Source organism: Ranitomeya imitator, chromosome 2, assembly GCF_032444005.1.
Source record: "Ranitomeya imitator isolate aRanImi1 chromosome 2, aRanImi1.pri, whole genome shotgun sequence".
Taxonomy (NCBI): domain Eukaryota; kingdom Metazoa; phylum Chordata; class Amphibia; order Anura; family Dendrobatidae; genus Ranitomeya; species Ranitomeya imitator.
Genome location: NC_091283.1, coordinates 190,286,016 through 190,301,744, shown reverse-complemented (window position 1 = coordinate 190,301,744; position 15,729 = coordinate 190,286,016). Strand labels below are relative to the sequence as shown.

At 42.1% G+C, this 15,729-nt stretch overlaps 1 protein-coding gene across 4 annotated transcripts in view; it reads right to left on the bottom strand.

Moving 5' to 3' along the window:
• LOC138662588 (ras-related protein Rab-7a-like) overlaps positions 1 to 13,071 on the bottom strand; it is a 45,357-nt gene extending 32,286 nt beyond the window's left edge. Inside the window, exons 1-3 of one of the 4 annotated variants that reach the window (XM_069748398.1) lie at positions 12,941 to 13,026; positions 8,556 to 8,624; positions 8,218 to 8,290 (exon numbers count right to left, since the gene is read on the bottom strand). The gene's annotated coding sequence lies outside the window, so the exon portion shown is untranslated. Of the gene's footprint in view, positions 1 to 8,217; positions 8,291 to 8,555; positions 8,625 to 12,940 lie in introns of all 4 variants that reach the window. The other 3 variants (XM_069748396.1, XM_069748400.1, XM_069748397.1) reach the window with 3 other exon arrangements.
• Between the last annotated feature and the right edge of the window lie 2,658 nt (positions 13,072 to 15,729).

The window sequence follows — 15,729 nt, the reverse complement described above, 5'->3', positions numbered from 1 at the left end:
GTCTCCATAAAAGGTAGGTAAAAAGATCCCTGGGATCTATGAAAACTAGTGGCTACCTTAGGAAGATAAGACGGGCCAGTTTTCAAAATTATTCTGTCAGATGTGACGGACAGAAATGAAGGATCTATTGATAAGGCTTGGAGATCGCTCACTTTCCTAGCAGATACTAACGCTACCAAAAACACCGTCTTTAATTAAATAACCCTCAATGAGGCTGTTTGAAGAGCTTCAAAGGGGCACTGTGTCAATGCATCTAGGACTAGCGTTAGATCCCACTGAGGGACCTGCGGTACATGAACTGGTTTGGACCTCTCACAAGCTGACACAAAACGGGATATCCACCTATCGCCTGCAATGTCATAACTAAAGAGAGCTCCTAGAGCTGAAATTTGAACCTTCAGAGTGCTTACAGAGAGCCCTAACTCTCGACCTCTCTGAAGAAACTCTAGTATTGAGAATATAGGAATCTCAGCAGAAAGTTGTGTATTATGGAATTCCCAAAAAATTTTTTTCCCAGATTTTAACGTAAATTTTGGTAGTAGAAGGCTATCTACTATTCATGAGGGTATCTATTAGCCCTCTAGAAAATCCTCTAAGATTTAATAACTGCCTCTCAAATTCCAGACAGTCAAGTTCATGCCTTTCACCTGAGGGTGGAGGAATGGACCATGAGAGAGCAGGTCCTTGGTCTGAGGCAGAATCCAAGGGTCTATAATTGACATCGCTCTGAGCCATGAAAACCATGGCCTCTTGGGCCAGAATGGGGCTATCAACAGCACTCTTGCTCCTTCCTCCCTTATTTTTCTTATAACTATAGGCAGTAGATTCCATGGGGGAAAAGCATAAGCCAGGCTGAACGTCCATGGCACCTGAAGGGCATCGAATATGTCCGGATTGTCCTGTCTGCATAGAGGGGTAAATACTTTGACCTGACGGTTGGATCTTGTTCAAAACAAGTCTATCTGGGGTATACCCCATCAGGCTGTTATTAGTCCGAAAATCCTCCTGTTGAGCATCCATTCCCCTTGAAGGGTGTGACAGCTGAGGAAATCGGCATGAAAATTGTCTATGCCTCTGATGTGAACCATTGACAGGGACAACAGATGACTTTCGGCAATTTTCATGATGTCGGATGCAACTTTCATGAGAGTGTCCGACCGAGTACCGGTCTGGTGTTGTCGGAGAGAACCCTTGTGTGAGAGCCTCGCAGCTGGGGAAGAAAGTGGAGTAGGGAATAATATATAGCTCCTAATTCTTTAACATTTGAGGAATTATTAGATTCCGATCTGGACCAAAGACCCTGAACCATCTGATCCTGGAAATGTGCTCCCCAACCTTCAGGACTAGCATCTGTGGTCACTATACTAGAAGGAGTGATCACCCATAGAACTCCTCTCGAAAAATTTTCCCAATCCAACCACCATGTAGGGGAGTGTACCACCTCTAAAGTTAACATAACTGTCTGATTCAAACGTCCACCTTTATTAATGTTTTCATCTAACACAAATTTCTGAAGTTGTCTTGTGTGAAATTGTGCCCACTGAACTGCAGGAATACATGAAGTCAGTGAACCTAGCAAGGACATGGCACTTCTTAATGACATACTGCGTTTTTTAATCGCTAAGCCCACTTTATCAGTTATGGAGGCCTTCTTATCCTCAGGAAGCCAACATATCTGGTCAACTGAATCTAAAAGGAGCCCCAGGAATTTTTGACAAGTTACGGACTGGAGTCTGGACTTTTCCCAATTGACAATCCAGCCAAGCGTTTGTAAAGAAACCACAATTTCCTCCAACCTTTGTTCATACTGGAGGGGGGGGGTCCTGCCTACAATCAACAGGTCATCTAGATACGGAATGACCAGTGTGTCTTTTAATCGTAAATAGGACATTACTTCTAATAACAATTTAGTAAAAACCCTCGGAGCCATAGACAACCCAAAGGGCATTGCTCTGTATTGTAGATGACGAACCTGACCATCTATAAAAACTGCTACCTGAAGAAACTGTTGGTGTAACTGGTGTATGGGAAGATGGTAATAAGCATCTTTAAGATCCAGTACTACCATGTAACAGTTTGGGAATATTTTTAATTTTTTATGGCTGAACGAATGGATTCCATTTTAAATGTTTTTGGTCTTATGAAGGTGTTCAGTTTCCTCAAATTAATTATAGTCCTGAAGGAGCCATCAGGTTTAGTAATAAGAAACAAGGGAGAGTAAAATCCTCTCCCAACTTGAGATGACGGGATGTCTATTAAAACCTGTTTGGCTAAGAGGGATTTAATTTCAGTTTCAAGTGCCTCTTGCTGTGGCCTGGACTTTAAGGTAGTTAGAAGAAAAGAATCCGGAGGTGTCCGGATGAAGTCTAAGTGAAGCCCGAAGATCTTAAATTTATGGCCCATGGGTTATAAGTTATCCTTCTCCATTGTTTAATAAACATTAGTAATCTACCTCCCACTGGTAGACTAGGATTAATGGAATTTATCCGCTGGTTTGAAGGGGCGTTTATTAAACAAATTTCCCTTTTGCCTGAACTCTGTCACTCCAGCGGTCCTTAAAGTCTCTCTTCTTGTTAAATGGTGGCTTCCTGAACGCCCTTCCTGGCAGGGCATGGCGCACAACTTAGACCTGGATTGGGGATCCCCCTTCCAGTTTTTTTAACCACAACGCTCAACGAGCTGTATTAGTAAGGCTAGCTGTTCTGGCTGCTAAACGGATCGAGTCTTTTGAGGCATCGGATATAAAGGCCGCAGCTCCCTTAATTAGAGGAATAGAGGCATGCAATTTCTCCCTGGATACACCACTCTTGATGCTTTGATCCAGCTGCTCCAGCCAAACCAGCATAGACCTGCTAGTACATGTGGCTGAGATTGCCGGTTTAAATGCAGTGACACAGGCCTCCCATGATTTCTTAAGAAGTACGTCCGATTTCCTGTCCATAGGATCAGACAAGGAACCCGCATCCTCCACAGGTAAAGAGGAATGGCGAGAGGTGGATGCTACAGCCGCATCCACTTTAGGCACTTTAGCCCAGGTGGCCAAGTCCTCATCGTCAAAGGGGCAACGCCTCTTACAAGATATTGGCTTTACACCATTTTTTTTTTTTACAAGGTCTTTGATGGCCTGATTTACCGGAAATACATGTCCTTTCCGCTGAGAGAGACCTGCGAACATAACCTCTTGTGGAGTCTGAGGTTTCTTTGATTCTGACAACCCCATTGTACTCCTTACTGATTCGTAGGAACACAGACATAATCCTCTTCACCTGAGGAAATCTGAGAGATGTCTGACTTCCCCACTTTCTGCCGATGTATTAGCACTAGGTGATGATACTCTCCTACTCCTTCTCCTCATAGATGGACCACCACTTAAGGACTGAAGTTCTTCCCGAATCATTAGACGTATCTCGTTCATTTTGACGGACCTTTCCTGCTGCAAGGTGTTATTTATACAACTCTGACACGGTTTTTTAATGTAAGAATCAGGCAGGGGCGTTGTACATATTGCACACTGCTTGTGCTTAGACTTCCCCATCATCTTTGCTTAAGAAATATAAGCAGAAGAGACTACCATACGCTTCCATGAAGCCTGTATACACTCACCCAGAAGTATATTCATATACCGGCTGTTGGGATCTTTGCTCGGCCTGGGGTGTGGAACGGGACGCTTTCTTCTCTGATTTGTCAGTGGAGTCACTCACTTTCGAGTGTCCACTACTCTTTTTCCTAATATCACCACCGAGTAATATTAACTCCTCCATAGGGCGCTCAGTGACTTCCTCTTGGGACGACATGATAGCGCACACTAATTTCTGCCGAGATGCATTTTATAATGCAGATCCTTTACAATCCACACCCCTTTTACCTGTGTCTCCTCCAGAACAGCGCCAGGGTGGATGGAACCGCATAGAGGAATCCAATATGGCGGTTCTCCCGGAAATGGTACTCCAACCCCGCGACCCCGGAAGTTCAAGCCTCTGTTTCCGGGACGCCGACACTACTGTGCATACGCCCGCGTCTCTGCTGCACACCGGAAGACGCCGCCGTAAGTGCTACACCCACAACCATGTCGCCTCTACCTTGGAGGGACCAGGAGGGAAACCCAGACCGGGGAGTCGCCACACAGCCGCTCAGCCCCACATACCTCAGGAGGGCACCATCTATCTGCTCCAGGTCCGGGCCGAACAAGGTACTTGTCGCACTGTCAGCGCTTCACACAACGGTGTCCCAGCAGGGAGACCGTTGGTAACCTCCAGGCTTCACATCAGCCGCAGCAGATGAGGGTGGAGCCAGCAGGATCATTCCCCTGACACTGTCTACCCGCTCTGGGGCCCCTGCCGCTCAGCAGAGTCGTACAGGCGGCAGTCCAGGCGGGTCTTCCTCTTCTTAGCTCCATAGAGTCTTCTCTGTGGGTTCCCATCTAGGAACAGGAAACCAACTGAGGAGTGAAGGGGGACCGCCCCTTTTATCTCTCTGTAGGTTTCCTGTTCCTAGGGGTGGATCCCCTCTCTCGTGGGTGCTGTCGTGGCGAATAGAAAATTATGTCCTGATCATGTGAAGTGTCTACAGGCAATGGTAGAATAACATTAGATGGGTTGGAAACATGCAATGTACGCCATCAGAATAATACTTAAAGCTCTGGATAACAAGCCCGCACATTCCTCCACCTCGATCAAGCAGTACAAGCTTTTCTTTGTTTTGCTAGCTGTATTGTAGACAAGGAAATCCTATAAAACAATATTTAAGAAAAAAAGAGATACTTTGAAAAATAAACAAATCGATGGTAGAGGTGAATCATTGCTAATTTTTCATGCAGGAATCTTCATGAAAATGCACACTGTATAGGGATGAAGGATCATTACTATGATTGCTTAACCCCATGCAGTAAGCAACCTTGTGGGCAGCACATCCCTGGGCACATAAGATGCAGTCAGCTGCTCACATGGCAGCTGATTCCCGAGGCATGTTCACATGATCGGGATGAGCACTGATGAATAGTCATTTGGCCATGCCAGATGTCTTTAGATTGAATGCAGACAGCCGTGCGCAGTGTTGATAGCACCATGTGTTCCATAGGTGAATTTTCCTATTTATATAGCACGATTAATTCCATGGTGCTGTACATAAGAAAGGGGTTACATACATAGTTATAGATATCATTTACAGGACTTACATTCTATGGGATAGTGGGGAAGAGGCAGAAGGTAGGGGGCGAGGTGGCAGAATGGTTATTGCAGGCTGTAGGCTTTCTTGAAGAGATGGGTTTTCAGGTTCTGTCTGAAGGATCAGAGGGTGGTGGATAGTCGGACATGTTGACGCATGGAATTCCAGAGGATGGGAGAAATCTTGGAGGCGGTTGTGTGAGGAACGAATAAGTGTGGAGGAGAGTAGGAGGTCTTGGGAGGATCGAAGATTACGTGATGGAAAATAGTGGGAGATTAGTTCAGAGATATAGGGAGGGGACAGGTTGTGTATGGCTTTGTAGATCAGTGTTAGTAGTTTGAATTGGATTCGTTGGGGAATTGGGAACCAGTGGAGGGATTTGCAGAGGGGAGAAGCAGGGGAGTAGCGAGGAGAGAGGTGGATTAGCCGGGCAGCAGAGTTGAGGACAGACTGGAGTGGTGCAAGAGAGTTAGCTGGGAGGCCACAGAGGAGGGTGTTACAGTAATCGAGGCGGGAGATGATGAGGGCATGCACAAGAGTTTTAGTAGATTGTGGGCTGAGGAAGGGACGGATTCTGACAATATTTTTGAGTTGGAGGTGACAGGAGGTGGCAAGAGTTTGGACGTGCAGTTTGAAGGACAGGGCAGAGTTGAAAGTTACCCCGAGGCAGCGGATTTCAGGTGCGGGAGAGAGCGTGATGCCGTTTATATGGAATCACTTCATACACTTTTTTTTTTAAAGGATGCTGCATTTTTAGATTAAATCTTTTGAACCAAAGTCAGTGAATTCAAAGGGCTTGAGATATATAAAAAGGAAGGGTTTATGCTATATGCACATTCCACCTAAAAGAGCACCACAAAGCCACGGTTACAAAAAAAAAAAAGCAAATCAATGCAAAAATGACAATGCTGTGCACATGTTCAGTCTTTTGTTACTTATTTTAAAAGGAATGTCAGCAGCTTTGTGTTATGTAATCTGACAGCACCATGATGTAGGGAATGAGAACCTGATTCCAGCAATGTATCACTTTACTGGGAGCAGCAGCTGTGATACAATTCTCTGCTGCGTAAACCCACGCCCATTTAACCGATTGGCAGCTTTCTGTGTACATTGTATAGTGACAGAAAGCTACTAATCAGTGCTGTGGGCAAGGTTGGACCAAGAGGCGGAAGACACCTAGTTTTGTACTTACAATCTCCTGCTGATAAAACACGGATTGTGTTGAAACAGCAAAACAATCTAGTAAGTGATACATCCCTGGAATTGGGTCTCTTCCTCTATATTATGGTGCTCTTAGGTTACAAAGCAAAAACTTGTTGACAGATTCCCTTTAACCCCTGTCTGACATCAGGCGTAATAATACGCCGATGTCGGACACCCTCCCTTTGATGTGGGATTCGGCTGTGAGCCCACATCTTTTCCGTCACATGTCAGCTGTTGTGAACAAGAATCACGATCCACTCGCGGCTGTTAATTAAAAAGAGAAAAAAAATGGAGACGCTACGGGTACGGGAAATGGCGCAATTCTTTGTTAACAAACTTTGGAAATCTTTTTAACTGAAACAAACGAACAAAAAAAAAAAACCTATACATGAGCAAAAAACAAGACACAGGTACATAAGGAGGGAGGACCCTGCCCGCGAGTGCTCAGTAGCATGTATATTCTTTGGTTCCAGCTAGGAAGCCACTTACTAGTGCAGGGGTGGGGTAACCCATGCAAACAACAAGCTTTCAAGTTGAAACTGCAGCGTCAGCAAACGCTCCTTTGGGAACTTTTTCCATTTCCTGAAGCAATTTCTCTTTCCTGAAGTTTTTTTTTTGCAGCCTTTTGATTGGACACTGCCTTGCTTTGGAGCCTTTTTGTTTGCATCAGGAGACTATTCAAAACAAGAGACATGTACTTTCATTTCTCCCAACCAGGTGTTTTTCAAAACTCGAAGAGGAACAAAAACGCTCAAAAGACTGAACATATGAACAGCAAAATGGTTTTACCATATAAATTAGTAAAACTTTTTTTTTTTTTTTTTGGCATATAATTTTGAATACAACCAAAAGGCAAAAAAATAAAAATAAATAATAATAAATAATAATAATAATAATTCTAGGTGCACATAGCATTATAGTTCTAATTTATGCTGGATCTACTACTGGATTTGGACCCAAAATTTGAAACAAAAAAAATGCAGTGGATTTTTAAAAAGAAAAACAAACAAACAAACAAACAAACCACTGCATGAAACCAAACCACCCTGAGGGTATGTGCACAAGTAGAATGGACCTCTGCGGATTTTTCAAATCCGCAGGTAAAAGGCACTACGTTTTACCTGCGGATTTACCGCGGTTTTTATGCGGATTCCCCTGCGGTTTTACACCTGCGGATTCCTATTGTGGAGCAGGTGTAAAAAGCAGTGGAATCTGCACAAAGAAGTGACATGCTGTGGAATGTAAACCGCTGCGTTTCAGCACATTTTTTTCCGCAGCATGGGCACAGCGTTTTCTGTTTTCCATAGGTTTATATTGTACTGTAAACTCATGGGAAACTGCTGCGGACGCGCAGCAAAATCCGCAACGTGTGCTACCTTCACTCACTCTTCTTTTTGGCCTTAAATGGTCACTGTTTCAACCAAATGTTGCATAAATCTATATATAGTATAAGCAAATATACAGAACTTTGCAATGTATCTCAGAGAAATATGTTTCTTTCTTCACTTATGAGCCACTTCCACTCCTTTCCTGAACTCCTCATTCTCACTAAAAAAAAAAAAACAGCTCAAATCTGTTAAAGGTCAAGTGAAAATGGACTGCCAGGTCCCAGAGCTGTCAAATTACAGTCTACGGAAAGAAAAGGAGTGATGAACAGAGAGCAAAACAGGAACAGTCACACACAGACCATGCTCCAGCTTTCTATTAACAGTTTTACCTCACTACAAAGCTGGATCTACAGCTACATTGCTCAGTACTACAGTAATGTTTTCCATGCTATTACCACTTCTGATCATGCGTTACTTAAGAGACTGGGGGACATAACATTTCTTATGTCTGTATGTAGCCTACCAGACATCACAGCAGCTGGGATCCACCCACTAGCTCAGAGGCAACAGAAAATTAGAGCTTGCAGAAAGGAAACCTGGTGAAAAATGCAAAATACAAGACGTATAATGGCCAGAAACAGTGTTATTGCTCACACGACAACTTAGTCTGAAAAGTCAGACAGTTATGCTTGGGGGGAAAAAAAAACAAAACAAAAAAACAACACAGTAATTTTTAAATTAAAGGAGTTGTCCACTACTGGACAACTCTTGCTTAATCAATTCAGGACCCTTATTAAATTAAAGACAATGGATACCCACCTCCCACAGTGCCACCATTCTAGCAAAGTTGGCGCCACTCACCTCAAAAGTGACCTGACACTTGAGTCACATACAGGCTGCAGCTAACGAGTGGATGTTTTATTGGCCACTCTGACAAAATAGAAAAGGCAACAGATAAACAGCAGCCGGTCATTGGCGGTGGGGAGAAAACTATATTATTTTAATTTTTAAAAGGCCATAGTCTTAAACGCAAACGCATGTGGTGAAAAAAACGCATGTAAACGCGGTAAAACGCCGCTTTTTTTTTTTAGACGTTTACACGCGTTTTCTCATGCGCTTGCATTTTTTAAACGCATGATGAGAAGTGTGTGACAGCTGCCAATCATCAAAATCAACAAGAAAAACCAATATTAAACAGAAATAGCTAGGGTTAGGGGTAGGGTTAAGATCCCTTAGGGTTAGGGTTTGGATCCCTAGTATTCCTAGGGATCCTAACCCTAACCCTAAGGGATCTTAACCCTAACCCTACCCCTAACCCTTGGGATCCTATCCCTAACCCTTAGGCCGGCTTCACACTCAGCGTATAAAAATACGGTCCGTATATTACGGCCGTAATACGCTGAAATGTCCCGAAAATAGTGGTCCGTAGCTCCTCCGTAGGCAGGGTGTGTCAGCGTTTTTTTGCGCATGGCATCCTCCGTATGTAATCCGTATGGCATCCGTACTGCGTGGTTTTCTCGCAGGCTTGCAAAACCAACATACCGCTATAGAAATGATCCATGTGTCCCAAAAAGAAAAAAAAAAAAAAAAAAAAAATATATATTATATATATATATATATATATATATATATATATATATATATATATATATATATATATATATATATATATATATCAGTGAGACACATATATGTATATATATTAATATTTTTTCCAGCGCTATACAGCTTGAAAGCCGGTAATTCAATTACCGGCTTTTTCTTTCTCCTTCCTAAAACCCGACATGATTTGAGACATGGTTTACATACAGTAAACCATGTCTTCTCTCCATTTTTTTTGCAGATTCCACACTACTAATGTCAGTAGTGTGTATCTGCAAAATTTGGCCGTTCTAGCTCTTAAAATAAAGGGTTAAATGGCGGAAAAAATTGGCGTGGGCTCCCGCGCAATTTTCTCCGCCAGAGTAGTAAAGCCAGTGACTGAGGGCAGATATTAATAGCCTGGAGAGGGTCCACGGTTATTGGCCCCCCCCTGGCTAAAAATATATGCCCCCAGCCAACGTCCATGTAAATCCTTCTGAAGGGGTTAAAACATTTTGCAGCAAGGAGCTCCCAGGCTTTCTAGGCAAGTTCCCACGATCTATAAACAGCCAGCAGAGGGCGCCTCACCGCAAATGAAGCTAAATATAGCTCATTGATCTATATTTAGACTCATTCCCCGGGGTTTTGCAGCGAGGAGTAGCATTGCATTAGCAAAGCTCCTTGCTACAAAATGTTTTAACCCCTTCAGAAGGATTTACATCGTTGGACGTTACAGATCTGCGGAGGGTAAGTATATTGTTGGTTTATTATGTTTTTTCTTTCACAGAACGAGGGTCTTCAGTGACTGGATTGGGCGTAGAATAAAATACTCCAACAACCATTGTTTTTATTTCATTAAAATAATTTTAAATAATGTGTTTGTGTTTTATTTAACCCTTTCATTCAATTGGATTAATAATGGATAGGTGTCATAATTGACGCCTCTCCATTATTAATTAGGCTTAATGTCACCTTACAATAGCAAGGTGGCATTAACCCTTCATTACCCCATATCCCACCGCTACACGGGAATGGGAAGAGAGTGGCCAAGTGCCAGAATAGGCGCATCTTCCAGATGTGCCTGTTCTGGGGTGGCTGGGGGCAGATATTTTTAGCCAGGGGGGGGCCAATAACTGTGGACCCTCTCCAGGCTATTAATATCTGCCCTCAGTCACTGGCTTTACTACTCTGGCGGAGAAAATTGCGCGGGAGCCCACGCCAATTTTTTCCGCCATTTAACCCTTTATTTTAAGAGCTAGAACGGCCAAATTTTGCAGATACACACTACTGACATTAGTAGTGTGGAATCTGCAAAAAAAATGGAGAGAAGACATGGTTTACTGTATGTAAACCATGTCTCAAATCATGTCGGGTTTTAGGAAGGAGAAAGAAAAAGCCGGTAATTGAATTACCGGCTTTTCTCTCTAACAGCGCTGCGTATTTCTCGCAAGTCACACTGCTTGTCCGTGTGAAATCCGTATTTTTCACGCTTCCATAGACTTTCATTGGCGTATTTCTTGCGCAGTACGGTGACAAACGCAGCATGCTGCGATTTTGTACGGCCGTAGAAAGCCGTATAATACTGATCAGTAAAATACGGCAGATAGGAGCAGGGGCATAGAGAATAATTGTGCCGTATTTTTTGCGAGTTTTACGGATGTAGTTTCTGCGCTCTTACGTCCGTAAAACTCGCAAGTGTGAAGCCGGCCTTAGGGTTAGGGTTAGGATCCCAAGGGTTAGGGGTAGGGTTAAGGTTAGGGGTAGGGTCCCTTTATCAATTTTATGGTGTGGGGTGCCTTATCAGTGTTTTCTTGTTTTGTTTTTTTTATAAAAACGCATGCGTTTTTAACGCAACCAAACGCATGTGCTTAAAAACGCATGTGTTTACATAGACAGCAATACGTTTTTTTGCGGCAAAAAACGCCGCTAAAAATTACTACATGTTGCATTTCTGCAACAAAACGCATGCATACAAGAGACGCATGTGGCGGCAAAACGCATGCAAAAAAACGCATGCGTTTTTAATGTTAAGTATAGGAAAAAAAAAACATGCTTTTTTTGCGCTAAAACGCAGTGGCAAAAAACGCAAATGTGAAACCAGCCTAGACAGTTTTTTTTTGTTACTACAAACACTCTGGTTTTTGGTGCAGAAAAATGTGTTGTACATATTCCACGTACGAATATGGTTGGGTTTTCACCAAGTCTCCTGTACACGTTGTGGAAAATTTCTGCATGGAAATTTTCCCATAGCTTGTGAACGCTTTGTATGGAATTCATTTAGGTTTCACCCACTGGGTTGCGTTCATGAAAAAAAAAAAAATAGTAATTATATATTATATATTTTTTTACCTCTCTCCCCAATTATCATCCGTTTTTTTTTTTGCACCTGAATGTTGCATACATTTCTTATAAATACATTTTTATATGTACATGAACAAATACAGTTCCCTAGGTATTATGATCAATTAAAATAAACCAGATAAAAGGGTGCTCCTGTCGACATGAAAAGGCAAAGGGATGTGATAAGTGCAAAAAAAAAAAAAAGAGAACACAAACAACACGTTTCAGCTGCTTGCTGCCTTCTTCAGGTTTATATAGCCTATAGTACAACTTTGCCAGGTGAGAATATTTTCTACTATTGGTTTTATAGTTTTAATTTACTGTACTCTGTTCTCTCCTTTTCCCAGCAAGGAAAATCCACTATTGGTTTAATTTGCAAGGTAAATAATGATAATGTATCTTTAAAATTAAAAAAAAAAAAAAAAAAAAAATTGGATAATTTGCAATTTTCTTTTTGTGCACCCCAAAACACCAATAGGGGAGTTCCATCCAACAAAAGTAAGAAAGTGGTGGAATTTGATCTGTGTAGAGAAAAAAACAAAAACAAAAAAACCCCGCTCATCTGAAAAGCCCAATTGAATAACATTGGTCCTAGTGTTATCCGTGTTTCGCAAACAGAACCGAGATAAAAAAAAATAAAAATAAATAAGTTCGTGTGAACTTTGCCTGCGATGCAAAGGGTGAAATCTGAAACAAAATCCTCTGCAAAATCCACATACAGTAACAGGAGGATATTGCTGCAGATGTGCAGAGAAGAAAATAATCTGCAGCAACATTAAACACATGCGTAAGAAAAAAAAGAAAAAAAAAAATCTTTAATGTACCTGATCCCTAAGGGTACGTGGAATCCATGCATAAAACAAAGGAAACCTATAGAGATCAATGAGCACTAGCAATTAGCCATGCTCCTCACACCACCATTGTAGAGAAAATTAGCATTAGCTGTTCCAATCAGCAGGTTACTCCTGCAGGCATCTTGCCTTTAGGGCTCTATAATATAGAAGTTTTTTTCCCCACCATTCTGATATGCCTTCATCACACCTGCCTTATTATTATATTTTTCTTTAAATAGATGAATCGATAAAAAACAACAAAAAAAACAAACAAATATGCCCTCCTCACTGTAGAGATTACCTCCACGCTTCCCCCAAAAATCAGCACTTATTTGGCAAGGTTTGGATAAATGCCTCCTGGATCCTTACCTCCTCTTTCTTCTGATTTTACTGTGTATCCATTGAATGTAATCACACAAACAGAAAGCCAAGAATGCAACATTAAAACAATTCACCAGTGTAGTGCCAGGAGCTTACATGTTAATAACATACCTTGTGTCTGGATCCGAAGACTTTTTTTTTTAATTCTGGAAAGTTATTAAGGAAGGAAGACTAAAAACTTGCACTCACTCAGTTCCTGGTTCTTGAGCATGTGAGAGGAGGAGTAGAAGGACTTGATGTGGGGAGGTGTCTTTAAGCTAAAGTGCATCAAATAAAAACTTTTAACACACTTACTGCCAATAGCAAAGAGACAGCTGCTGTAGAGGTAAAGAAACCTGCTAACCCAGAAATCAGAATACCCTGGGGGTGAAAAATCCAGCTCCTAAAACCATGTGTATGGGGATAAGGCCGGCCTCACACTATCAGTATTTGGTCAGTATTTTACATCAGTATTTGAAGCCAAAACCATGAGTGGAACAATCAGAAGAAAAATATAATAGAAACTTATGCACCACTTCTGCATTTATCATCCACTACTGGTTTTGGCTACAAATACTGATGTAAAATACTGACCAAATACTGAACGTGTGACGGCAGCCTTATAGCGTATATTCCTAGTCATGCTAAAAGTAATCATAAGTAAATCACAAGGCTTCGGCTACATGGCGACTTTGGTCGTGTGGTCAAAGCTTGCTATGTGTCACTGCTACGTCGCAGCGCAATGCAAGTGAATAGGGTCGCATATGATGCAGGTTGCATTAAAATCAGATACGGTTTTGCGACTTATTCGTTGCAGTCGTGGTAAGTTTCATTCACATTGCCTCCCCAATCTTGCAGTGACACATAGGAATCTTTGGCCTCCTGATCTGTGCTGCAGCCAAAGTCATTGTGCAGTCCTAGCCCAATTATATCAAATGACAATGAACAGTGGGAATTTGGGAACACACTTTGTATATAAGAATATCAGAAATTGTACACACAGGTACTGTGTGTATGCCCTTGTATGCCTATTCTATGTTGGCCTGTTAACATCCTGACAGCATAGACATTACATCAAGAGCTGGTCCAGACCTCCAGAGCTGCTAGACACAAGGGGGTGACAGAAGATGAGTATGCCTCTGCTTACTTTGAATACTTGCAAGCCAAGGGGAAAAGTAAACATTTTCAGCAATGGACAACCCTTATAAGTTCTGCAAATTGTTGTCCGTGCATAGACTATTAAGTGGAAAGTCCAGTATTTACCTATGACAGAGTCTTTGTTATAGAAAAATAAATGATTGGTTATGACCCTATGAGTACATTAAAGGGATTTTCCACAATCAGCTTTTACGTCCCACCAATACTTGTGTATGTTTAAAACAACAATCACAGAAGGTACTCACCAGTATCATAACTAAAGTCCAATGATTTGAACTTGCCCCCCCTGCATATTGGTCAGATGTATGGGCCCCTGTAGTGTTCTAAATTCTATAAGGAAATACAAGTTGCACCTCCTCCAAATTGTCCTCCATCTCTGGTTCCTTCCTGGAAAGTTTACATCCCTGGCAGAATTTTTGCTTTCTTGGCCTTGTTTCAGTTCATGCTAGACAGCCCAGGAATTTACAGGAACTGGAGGCTATTTGCCTAGATGAGTGGGCAGCTCTCCCATCTGAGAAAATAAAGAACCTCATCCACAACTACCACAAAAGACTTCAAGCTGTCATTGATGTTAGAGGGGACAATACACGGTATTAAGAAATGGGGTATGTAAACTTCTGATCAGAGTCATTTGGATGTATTGGATTGTCATTAAGATTTAAAAAGAGAAAACACAGTAGTTTGACAATAAATGGCTTCACCCAACCACTAACCATGAGTGGAGAAAAAGGTTTGGTGTTATCATTCATATTCTCTGAAAAGGCCAAGAAAGCAAAAATTCTGCTGGAGTGTGTAAACTTTTGAGCACAACTGTATGTCCCTCATCCTGATATATATATATATATATATATATATATATATATATATATATATATATATATATATATATATACCCCATCATGGTATATCTGTCCCTCACCCTGGGGGTCCCTTTCTGGTATATATCTCACTTATCTTCCCATTCCTGGTGTATATAAATATATATATATATATATATATATATTATACTAGATGGTGGCCCGATTCTAACGCATCGGGTGTTCTAGAATATGCATGTCCACGTAGTATATTGCCCAGCCCACGTAGTATATTGCCCAGCCCACGTAGTATATTGCCCAGTCACGTAGTATATTGCCCAGCCCACGTAGTATATTGCCCAGCCACGTAGTATATTGCCCAGCCCACGCAGTATATTGCCCAGCCACGTAGTATATTGCCCAGCCCACGTAGTATATTTCCCAGCCACGTAGTATATTGCCCAGCCCACGTAGTATATTGCCCAGCCACGTAGTATATTGCCCAGCCACGTAGTATATTGCCCAGCCACGTAGTATATTGCCCAGTGACGTAGTATATTGCCCAGCCACGTAGTATATTGTGCAGTTACGTAGTCTATTGCCCAGTGACGTAGTCTATTGCCCAGTGACGTAGTATATTGCCCAGTGACGTAGTATATTGCCCAGCCACGTAGTATATTGCCTAGTGACGTAGTATATTGCCCAGCCACGTAGTATATTGCCCAGCCACATAGTATATTGCTCAGTGACGAAGTATATTGCCCAGCCACGTAATATATTGCCCAGTGACGTAGTATATTGCCCAGCTACGTAGTATATTGCCCAGCCACATATGTCACAGGTTAAAAAATAAAAAATAAACATACTCACCTTCCGATCCGAGGGCCCCTTGTATTTCTGTCGCCTGTGCGCGGTTCACGCGGCAGCTTCCGGTCCCAGGGTGTGATGACGTCACGGTCACATGAC